This window comes from Pseudopipra pipra, chromosome 16, assembly GCF_036250125.1.
Source record: "Pseudopipra pipra isolate bDixPip1 chromosome 16, bDixPip1.hap1, whole genome shotgun sequence".
Classification (NCBI taxonomy): domain Eukaryota; kingdom Metazoa; phylum Chordata; class Aves; order Passeriformes; family Pipridae; genus Pseudopipra; species Pseudopipra pipra.
Genome location: NC_087564.1, coordinates 12153657 through 12163531, shown reverse-complemented (window position 1 = coordinate 12163531; position 9875 = coordinate 12153657).

Below are 9875 nucleotides of genomic sequence, written 5' to 3'. Positions count from 1 at the left end.
AGACCAGAGTGGGGAACTCTCACAAACCATTCCCTCTTAAGCTCCTGATCCAGCCAGGGACCATCTGCTCCCTGGTTCCACACACCATCACCAGCCAGGGAGATAGCTATGCATGTGTTCTTACGGTGGAAGGGATGGTCATTCCCACCACAAGCCACAGCACCCAACCACATCACTTACTATAGCCCAGACCTTCTGCCCCTGTGCCTTGGGGTGCACAACAGGCTTTGTAGGTCTGATCATCTTTGCTGTTGGACAGCCTGGGAGATCACCACAGTGCATAAAAATCTGCCTCAAGTAGTCTGGACACCTGAAATTGTGTTTCAAACAGCTCAGAAATTCCATTTGCCCAAGAGTAGGGTGTGAATTAGCACTACTCCTCAGCTGGCCACGTGGTAAAGGACGTAATGGGTGTGGATACTGGGGGGGGAGGGAATTTCTGTCCAGGAGCCGGGCAAAAATTCTACCATATTTGCCAATAAAATCAACCAAGGAAATCCCTGCTGAGACATCCCTCCCTGGGCAGGTCAATCATGTTATTCATTCTCTGCCAGTCTCCAGACACCTGGCATGAGCAAAGGCTGGTGACTGGGCAGGAGGACACAGAGGAGGGTTGCTTGGGTTTGGCACTGCCTTTTTGCTTTGAAGGGTAATAGCAGGTGATGTTCCCTCGTCGGCAGATCAGTGGGATAAGGTTCATCTTGCCAGGTGTTGCCAGAGATTCCTTTCACTGGTTCAAGGATATTTGCTCAGCCCAAGTCCTGCCAACTCCAGGCTTCCTAGACAGACTCCTAAGAGTGGTGTAGTGGGTCAGAAAAGGACAAGAGCTTAAGGAGGCACATAAAAACACATGGTTCCTCTATCATGCACCAGAAATGCAGCTGGACTCCAAACAAAAGGAACTGAGTACATCAGGGTCTAGAAATTATGATATGTTTGGAATTAACAAAGTGCCATTATTCCCATGGATAGCCTCTGGATTTTCTCTTTGCTCTGCTTTTTTGTTTTCTTTTCTCCCCCTTCTTAGTTGTCTTTCAAAACAGTCCACTTGTCCCTTGCACCCTCTTCTCTTTTCCAACCTCTTCCTTGGAGCACAACATATCTCTGACTCCTCCACCAGTCCACAGCAGGCTAAAAGATGTTATTTTTACTTTGTTTTAATTACACGCGTCATAAACAGCATAATGTCACAGTGTTAAATCTGAACAGGAACTTATTCCAAAAATGCAATTACAGCTGCCCCCAAATCACTCTTTTGTTCCTCAGACATAAGACAGACCACATTCCTGATGCAAAAGGAATGATCCTGCCTTGCCTGTCCTTTCCATTGAGGAGAAATCACTTTGTAACAAGTCAGGCCTGATCCATCTTTGCCTTAGGGTGAGATCTAGGCTTTGCTCCAGCCTTTTCTCAATGCTCAAATTGGCCATTCCCAACTTTTCCTTCTATTTATACTTTCAAGGACTTGTGAGGAAGAGGTGGCTGCAGCAAACCCCAGCACATGATGCCACAAAGTTGACATTTATGAATCTGTTCAAAAGTTTATAATGTTTTTCCAGACTATAAAAGAACACTAACTGAAAACCACCCTGTTCTTGTGGCAAAGAGCTCAATGGGAACACAGTATGGTGCCAAATGGTACCTTTACCCTAAAGAACAGAAAATACGGTTTGGAAATGGCAGTGGTCTAGGTTGCAAGTCAGGAAAATTGGGGATGGTGAGATTTCCTCTGGCCTGGAATAAATTTGTCACCACTGGGACAAGAGGGTCGACTCAAATTCTGGTTGTCTGTTTGTTCAACAACTGCTCTCACGGCCATCCCTTCAGTAAAACAGGCACAAACTCAGACAAAATCAGGCCCACTGGGATCTCTGTGTCATCCATCTGATAATGCTGAGCAGCGTTTGAAAGAAATCACTTTTTTTTTTTTTTTGGTGCTTACTTGGGGGCTGAAAGACATAGATATAATTTTTCATGAAGGAAAAGTGATTAAATGATTCATAAGGGTAATGCTTTGTATTTACATAGCCACCAACTCCATCTATAGCCACTGCTGCAGAAACACCCCATAATTCCATTGTTCTCCAGAAGGGAGCACAAAGGACCACAGAAAAACAGGGTAAAAAACGTTTCAAGTACAAACAAATAAAGAGATGTCACAAAAATCAGGCAGAGACAGAGATTATGCCCTGACTCCTGGACACGTTCCCTCCAGCTCCTGCCAGCGGCTGATCTCACTGCATTGCCATCTGCACCGAGAGAGCCCCATCTCTCCTGACACATCCACAGCTCTGCTGCCTCCTCCAGCCAAAACACAGCCAGGGGTGAAGGGGACTGCAGAGCAAGAGAGGTCTGGGAATCTACTGAGCACTGCTGGGAGGAAAACTTCAGGGCTGGCTGTTTATAGCTGTTTTGCACAGTTTTATGGGGAAAGAGATGCCCTCCAAGTCTGTGCCCCTCATCTGCCCCTTAAGGAGAAGCTCCAGGAAAAAAAATTAATCCCCGTAATTATGATGGTCAGTTAAACTCTCAGGATCAGGGTTGGCCCACCAGACTTCCACAGAAGCATCTTATGCTGGTATTGAGGGGATCAAATGGAACAAATCAATTCTTCTCCCGAATTTCAACCAGTCTTCCTGTTCATGACCCGGGGTTTGAAACTGGGGAGGGAGCTGATGGAGACAAGCTCTTGTCCAGGGGTATTTTTGAAGAGCTGGAAACCTTTTGAAGGGGAAGGAGCTGCAGCTGCTGGGGGTGCAGCTCTGGAGGGTTCCACCAGAATTTCACTGCCCAACCTCAAGGTCAAGCTCAATATTTTTGCTGTGGCCACGTGCTGCATAAGAGCCTGCTGGAATGTTCTAGAGAGAGCAATTGCTGCAGGATGGAATAGGGACTGTCCTAGTCAGGATTTGCAGATAAAGCAGCAGTTGCTGCCCATAGAGCTTATAGGAGGGATACCTGAGAAAGAGAAATGTCCCTCAGGAGGCAAAGCCAAAAGGGGTGGTGACCTCCCACTGATTTGCCTCATTTGGGCTGGATCTGCAGAGCTCAGAAATGCTCTGGCCTGTCTCCAGATCAATGAGGGCAAAGTCAGGCTCATAATCCTTCGTGCTTGAGCTGTGCCAGGACTTCCAGGGCCAAGATCCCCCCTGGCAGTGTCACGGATCTCCTGTGGAGCATCTGCTGCTGCACGATCAGAGCCACCCCTTGGTGTCCCTGACACCACTGGCAATCATCCCACACCCCAGCAGCAAACACCAGCAAATTCCTCACAGGCTGGTGAGCAAACAGCTCCCACATCAGACACAGTCACATCTCATCAGCAGAGCAGCACCCTGGGGACATCGGACTGACACCGTCCCTGCCAGCCTGAGCAAGGGACAATTGAATATCAGACACTGGGTCCTGCCTCGGGTTAGGAAAGGCAGTGAGGGAAAGGGTGAGGACTTGTCAGTGCAGTGAGAAGACTTCTAGGAAAGCTCAAAAAAAAGAGGAAGTCACGCAGGTTGCACATGCCCCATACTCACTTTGAGACTTAATTTTTTTTTTTTTACGTAACTATCCCTGTCATGTAAAAAAGCCCAAACCAAATTTGATGCTGGGGGTTTAGCTACTTACAGCTAGATGACAGCTCTGGTGAAGAAATGCAGGAGGAGGGCAGTTGTTAACCATTTAACCAACAATTCCCTTTCTCCTCCCATTTCAATGGCCCCAGGAGCATCTCCTGATGGACAACAGCTGGGCTGCAGCAGAGATCTTCTCCTCTCCACTAATAACAAGCAGCTGTGTCACAGTGCAGCTCAGTGATCCTGGTCCCCCTATCTATGGCATCTCTAATTTCCCACATCCCCCGAGGCCTCTGGTTTCCCAACACGTTGTTACAGAAACACCTGCTGGAAATGCAGACCTTATCAGCAAGGACTTTCTTCCTTATGTCTCGAGTACTTATCTAAGAGGCTGCTTATTCAACACTGTGGGCTGTCAAACTTCTTAAATGCTCAGGAGTCACAGGTGTTTGCTGACAGGACCAAGGAACAGAGAGGGAAAATGTTCAGCCTTTTTCTGAAACATATGAGGAAAGCTAAAAAATGAAAAGAAAAAAGAGGAAAAGAGCAGTAGCTCTCAGTTCTGGCTGGGAAGAGGCATTTCTGAGGCACCAGGCAGTCCCAGATTGCAGCTAGAAAAGAGTCTCTGCTGGAAAGCAGAGGGATGGTTCTCTTATTGCAGTTAAAGACAGGTTTATAAAGCCATTCTAACTCACAGCATTTCCATCCAGAGTGAGCTCAGACACAGAAGCACACCTCCCAACCCTGATCTTGCATACATGATGTCAGGTACCAGCTGCAGACATGAAAGGCTGGAGAGGAATTATTTTCTGAAAGAAAGGATCTGCTCTAGAGGTTGGAGAATTGGAAGCTAATGGTATCACTTTTTTTGGCAGCTGAGTTATTGTGCATCCTCTGCTGTCTGAGGAAAAGGTGACAGAAATTAGCCTGATGCCCAGATTTGCTGGCCCTTCAGTTCCACAGTCAGTTCAAGACCCTCTTGCCAAAGCTAGATGCAATTTATCATGTTATTCCTTCAAGCTACATGAACATCACTAGCCAAATCTCTGAATTTACCAGAGCACAAGGCAACAGCCTATGGAGATCAGGATGTTTTCTCTGCACCATCATACCATTGTAAGGCTGTTTGGATCTTACAAAGCACTTCTAAATCACAAGGATCCAAGTAAACTATAAAAAGAACTATCATAACACCCTTGTGCAGGTGAGGGAACCAAGGCAAGAAAGAAGGAGAGCAGAAAAGGAAGGAGGGAACCAAGTGCTTTTAGCTCCAGCCTGATGTTCTCACCCTGCAGCTCATGGCCTGGCCTTGGAGCTTATGAGTAGGTTGGGCTGGGACTTTTGGTGATCTATCAGGTGTTGCCCCAAGCCTTAATGAGCCAACAAGCTCCATGCTGGACCCCTTCATAGCTCAGGTTATACAGCTGAGCCAGCCCCTTTCTTCAGTGAGGGACCAGGGCTGCAGAGCAGCTCATTAGCTTGAGGAGTTTCCATGCACCTCTACACACTGTACACACACTGTGCTCACAGACTCTGATCAGCTGTTTTCTAGCTTTGTTCATGCTCCAGCCTGCACAACAACCAAAGAACCACCAACATCCCTTCATTTTCCTCCCCTTCCTTGATACGTCCCCTTTCCAAAGAAAGACTTGGCAACTTCTGTGTGACCTAAGGCACAAAAATCTTGCTGCTTTCAAAAATGGGGAGTAGAACTGAAATGCAGCTATTTCACCTTGTAACCTCCTCTGCCTTTGTGCCGAACTGCAGCTATTGTCAGCTTTCATTTCCTGAAGTTGCTCTGTGCTGTGAACACACACTGGAAGCAGAAAGGCAGAAGCGGTCAGTGGTGATGAGAGGGCACTGATTGTACTTCCAGTAAATTGCCCGAGCCTTTCCACATGAGTCACTGCACAGAGAGAGGTGAGGCATTAGAGAGAAGTTTACAGCTGAACCTGACAGAGTTTAACAACCCCTCAAAGCCTCTCAATGCCTGCTTTTCTGTAACTTTAGTTATAGAAAAAGGCGATTCCTTCTAAGTGGCTGCTGAAGGTAAATAACTCACAGATTATCTTACACTGCCTCAGAGTATTCAGAGCCAGGATCACATCTCTCCCTGCCTCCCAGCTTATTCACTTTTGAATCCAGAGAGCACAAATCCAAAGGATTTCCTGATTAGAAGCAAAAAATACAGGAAAGCTTATTTTTAAACACATAACACATGATTGATCATCATTGTTGCAAATGTGCTCAAGTTCTAATCCTTATTGCAACCTGATCCCAGGAGTATCTGTTTTGTGACAGCTACTGGCAAAGTGTCACCTCAGCTGAAAGCAAATTAGCTTGCTCAGAAAGATAAACTCCCTCCTATTATATTCTCTAAAATCTCTATCTCCTCCCTCATGTTCACAGATCTGGGTCCTGAGAGCATTTTTCTCTTGGATCCTTTCCTTCCTGCCTCCCCTCGTTTCCCTGCTGCAAGCCTCTGCAGCTGGAAAAAGGCAAACAGTGGCAAATTTAAAGCCTTTGTCAGATTTCCCCCAGATGGCAATCAGCTGATGGAACCCAGAAAGCTTTGTCATCTAAAAAGCCCTTTTAGCCTGTTGCACCTGGGTATAGAGCACCAGGGAAGGAATATTGAAATGCAAGTCTGGCAGTGTGCAGGTAGAAGGATGGAGGGAGGACTGGATGCCTTAGCAGACCCTGCTCTTAATGCTGTTTTATCTGCCTCTCTTCTTGGTAGTATCGGTGCCAAACTGTTAAGAGCACTGAAGACATAACAGGATGAAATGGAGCCCCACAAATCTGGTGGTTTCAGCAGATTTCCTCAATTACCAGAATCTGTTTGACGTGGGCTCTGCTTTCTGTCTGGTTCTAATTATTTCTCCCTGGGGCTGGTGGTGTCTGTATTGGTGAAGAGAGCAAGAACCAACACACAAAACACGAACACGGAGGAAATCCCACTATTGCTTCATCTGATCCTGGATCACAGCTCCAGGGAGAGAAGGCCTGCGTGCAGCCAGTGTTAGACAGTTGCTTTGCATGTCAGCTGCCACCCCGTCAAGTTCTGGCTTCTCTTAACTTCTCAAAGGCTTGACTTGAGTGCTCAGTATCACTTCAAAATCTTGTCTGTAAGTTTGTGCAATGATTTGGGGATCCACAGCACTGATTTCTCCTTAAAAAAACCCATTTATTATGCAGTACCTCTCCGTTTAGGACTCTCCTTTTATTGAGACAGGGTCAAGTTCATCTGACGTGGTCCTGGGTTTAAGCAGGGGTTCTCCAGGATCACATTCAGCCCTGCACTCCCAGGCTGCTACTTGCCAAAAGCAAAGATATCTGAAAGACAGATTTTTCTATCACTCCAATGTCAAAATGGTGTTTTGTTTCATTGTTCTTGAGTGAGTGAACGTGGTATCAGACAAATTCTTCTGTGCAAAATTATCTCTTTGTTTCAGCCACTACATTTCCGGAGCACTCAATCTAAAAGGATTCCAATAGAAAGGACAGAAGATATGGAATTTGGCACATATCTGTTTATGAAAACAGACCAGTGAATATTCCCAGATATAAAAATGCACACATTCTCCATTTAAAATCCTCCAAAGGACACTTGAGTTTAAATGTTTCATTCTTTGATTGAGAGAGAAGACTAGTGGGAGAAGAAAGATTTTCACTCTCATGGAAGTAATGACAAACAACAAACATCAATTCCCAGATGTTTTTTATTTGCTTTGCTATTTTATTTTCAAAGAATCTGAAGTGCACTTGGCATCTTCTTTGTATTGCCTTTGATTGTGTGCAGCGCTGGCCTCTTATCTTCTCCTGGATTCGCAGCCGCATCAAAGCGCTGACATTCGCAAATGCCACGCCAGAACTATGATAAGGACCTGGACCACGGGGGCAGAAATAGCTCGTGTTCCCTCCAAAACTCAGGTGCCGGAGCAGCGACGGCACGGGGACGGAGCAGTCACCAGCAGAGGGAGCAGCAAAGCCGCTCAGAGATCCCAGACCGATGGCACTCAGGATTTGGGGAGTTTTGTCGCTGGGTTAGAGATTTGTAAGAAAACGTCCCATGGAAAAAAAATAGACACTTTTTTTGTCCAATGAGAGCTAGGAGAAGGTGATGCTGTTTCTCTCGTCTAACGGCAACACAGACAGAGAGAGGGAGGTTTCAGTGTTACTCCTGTTTATATCAGCATTGGAAATGCTCACACACCATGTCCCAGGCTGCAGCAGCAGCAGGGACCTGGGAGGGAGAAGGAGTACAGGGCAGCACAAGGGTAGATGTGAGGGCTGGAGGAGTCTCCCTTATCCCTCCCACCTCCATGCCATCAGTCAAAAAGTGTGAGAGGCAGAAGAGCTAAGGGGCAATGAAAGATTTGTCCAGTGCTTTCCAAGGGCAGTCCAAACAGCACCTCCCAGCAAAATCAAGTGGGAAACTCACTGGTGCCAGTGTTTCCCCCCTGACATCGAGCTGGGTTGTCCCAGCTCACCTAACAAAAGCAGCACCATGGCAGTCCATCCTGGCAGCAACAATCCAGCCACTGCTTGACTGAGACAAGCCCTAATTTTATTTAATCTCTGTGAAGTGAGCGGACCCCACTTCACCTATCTTCTGGGCAAGCACAGAGGGAGAAAGCAGCTATATACTCAAAACAGGCCTTTATATCAAACTGTGACTGCTGAGACACATTAGGCATGTCAAGATATGCACTAGAAGAAAGCTAAGAAAGCAAAGTGCCCTTTAATTTGGGGCCAGCCACCACACAGGGGTCAAGGCTACAGATGCAACACACAGGGGTGTGCATTCCCCAAATCCTGGCAGGGAGTTTGAGCGCTGTCCCCGTTTTGCTCAGCAGGAAGAAAAGTTTGAGTGGAGAGGGCACATGAGCAGCTGTAAGTAGATGCACAACCATGGGATTTGCTCCACCTTCATGCTCTCAAGGTCCAGTGTAAACTGGAAAAGCATCAGAGTTTCCTGAAATTACCCCCATTCTTGGGCATGGGACAGGCAGAGCATCACTGCAGCCATGTGACACCCAGCTCCTGCTGAGGGGGAGTGAGGAGGTTGTGCTGAGACAGCGAGGCTAAATTTACCCTGCCCTGGGACTCTGACGCGCAGTGGGCAGAGCAGGTTTGGGCGCGTGGGAAATGTGAGGGTTTTTGAGATTCTGGCAAAGCCCCAAAGTGGCTGACTCATTCCTCCTCTCAGGTCAGTTGTTCACAGCTGTAACTCCGGTGAGACCAGTGGGTTATTTCTGATGCACATCGCTGTATGATCACAGCCCAGCCCATTACCCTTGCTGGTGAAGGATGGCTCCTGTCTCCAGTGGGCTTTATTTAGCTTCCGCTTCAAAGCAATTCTGTAAGAGGCAAACAAATGTGAAAAGGGTACAGCATTTCTTTTTGTTGGAGACTCCCCATCTTGAGTTATCTGGTGACTTTGAACTTGTTAGAATCAATGAACTCGTTACAATCAATGCCCTGTCCTCTCTCTCAGCTGTACACACCATACAGATTCGTCATTTGCTGTTAGAGATGACTTGGCACTTGTGAGTTGTGTCAATGGATGCAATAGCAGATTCATTCTAATTATATTGAACCACTGATCAACTTAGTAATCTAGTCTTTAAGTTGTAAAGGTTTCTTAGCAGTAAATCATGAGGGTTACAAATAAAGTGCTTGGAGGAGAAAAAGAAGTGTATTTATTAACTTGACAATTTGGAAGGTGATTACCTGAACAGAACAAGTCCTGGCACATTTCTGCACTCTCTTCTCTTGTGTTCTGTTAATACCCTACTAAAAATATTGACTTAAACACCTCCATTCTTTGTTTTCTGTGTAGGGAGGCTGGCAGAAGCTGGCAAGGGCTCGAGTGCATGGAGATTTCCAATTGCTAGCTTCAGCCATGGCCTGTGTAGTTGCCTGTTTGCCACAGATCTATTTGCTTGTGGAGCAGCTGTGAAATTGCAGCAGCTTTTAGGTGTCCATGAGAGTATCTGTGCATTTCACTGCATGGAATAATGTGTACCTTGCGCTCTGGGCAACACTCTGAAATTAGTTTGTAGAAGTTGTTTGTCTCTGAAGACCTATAAATACACATACATAAAACTATAAGGGAATGAGCAGTCACATACTTAAAGCAAATTCATTCTCATGCAGAAGAGTTTTATATGCTGATCACATTTCCCTGCCCCCAAAATGTGTTTCCACTGCTGATCTTTCTTTCATTTCACGTAAGGCTGACCAAAAATATTTACTTTATTCTTTCACACACATGGACTAAAATGGATTGGGAATTTCCCGGTG